Source organism: Cyprinus carpio, chromosome B10, assembly GCF_018340385.1.
Source record: "Cyprinus carpio isolate SPL01 chromosome B10, ASM1834038v1, whole genome shotgun sequence".
NCBI classification, from domain to species: Eukaryota; Metazoa; Chordata; class Actinopteri; order Cypriniformes; family Cyprinidae; genus Cyprinus; species Cyprinus carpio.
The window spans coordinates 3,046,075-3,048,079 of NC_056606.1; positions in this window are offsets into that span (position 1 = coordinate 3,046,075).

Genomic DNA, 2,005 nt, shown 5'->3' on the forward strand with positions numbered 1-2,005 from the left:
GTCTGTCTATCTATCTGACTGTCTGTCTGTCTATCTATCTATCTATCTATCTGACTGTCTGTCTATCTATCTATCTATCTGTCTGTCTGTCTGTCTATCTATCTATCTGACTGTCTGTCTGTCTGTCTGTCTATCTATCTATCTGACTGTCTGTCTGTCTGTCTATCTATCTCAAATAAATAGTAGCCTAGTGTTAATGAAAGTGAGTAGTGCAAATATTTTAATAGCTTTTATTTCCATATTTCTAATGTAATGTAATCATCACACATTCAGTTATAAATCAGAAAGCAGTAAGAGATTGTATCAAGTCTATTTTACTCTTTTACAGAAAGCAAAGAAAAGAGAAATTAATCTTTGCTGGAAAAAAAAGAAAAAAGCAGTGTCCACTTTTTTTTCTTGAAACTCAAACGTATTACACGTATTATACACAGAATAAAATGTTTAAACTTAAGTTAAAAAGACTGAACTAATATGTAGTTGCATAACCATTCTTATTGATATCTACTGTGTGTCTGCGCTGCATGGAGTCAACAAACCTCCAGAAACAGGTAAAGTTATTCCAGCCCAGGATCAACAAACTATGTTCCTGTGAATTTTTGGGTTTTGCTTCAGAAAGTGCATTTTTAAGAAATGTCTGACTGCTTTTATTTCTTGCAAACTGTAACATAAAACAAAGTTCAATAGGCTGAGACAAACTGAGCAGGTTTCACAGGCAGAACAGCTGAACAAAGGGCAGGTGAATGTCATGAGTGTCCAACAGCTGCTGCGTGTATAAAGTGCGTCTCATCCTTCGAGACTGATTTACAGAACACCACCCATGCTCCCTTCATTTTCTCCACACAAACACACACACAAAAAAATAATTAAGTGAAGTTTATTTTTTTTGGCATAAAAAAGCACCTCACAACTGATTCTAAACTAATAAACTTTCTTTGTGAATGCTTTAAACGTCTTTTATGATGCAATGGACTACACAGCATTAAGGCTGACATTATCAAAAAATTAAAAAAACCCTACTGATTCATGCTGATTGATTATGAGCACGAAAAAAAATTATATTTTGGATTCAGATAAATAGAAGTATATAAAAAGCTTGAGCTTATAAGACTTGATGTAAGCTTACTCACTCGATGTCTAGATGTCTGCTGAGTGATTCAGTTCTGAACATTCAGTCAGTCTGGTTCTAATCAAAACAATGGTGCAAAACACAACTAAACCAAAAACTCATCTGTAGTCTTCTATACTAATTAAATAATCTACTTTTTGAAACTTCTGCAGTCTAATAAGTAATTATTAATTTACTTTTTAAATTTCTAAAAAAGTAGGACATTAGAAATGCATTCAGAGTTTTACATGGTCAGTTACAGTTTATGCCGAAATACTGTACTGATGTTTATCATTATAGTAAACACTTGACAGTAAACCTACTCAAGGGCAGGTAATGTTCTCGATCAGATACTGATATCTGAGCTCAGTGAAGGCACCATCTTACACACAATAAATCTTACAGCAATGGAAGTTAAGCCATCATTTCTTATTACAAATCACATGATATTGTAGACAGCATAGTTACACTGATCTGACCAAATGTAATGTGAAACAAAAAGAGGCAGAGAGAAAGAGATTTTCCTATACGTTTTATTTGCTATAAAGACCAAAATAGGTAGATTTCATTATAAAATGTTTCAAATGGGGTAAAAACCTAATAATTAAAACATTTTTGACAAAAGCTACACAAGATTAAAAGATACAGCTTTAGCCAATTAAAGTTTCTTTCGCTGAACCCAGAGATGTATTTGCACAATAAAAGGAGCTAATATAAGTTAGCCCTCAAGCCCTGGAGATCTTTGAGAAAAAAAAAAAAAGAAAGAGAGAGAGAGATGTAGATTTCTTAGTAAAAGAATATATATTTATATATTTTTATATTTTTTTATATGTATTGATATATTTTTATTTGTTTGATTATTTATATATATTGAGAATGTGGTATTTGGTGACTGGAATT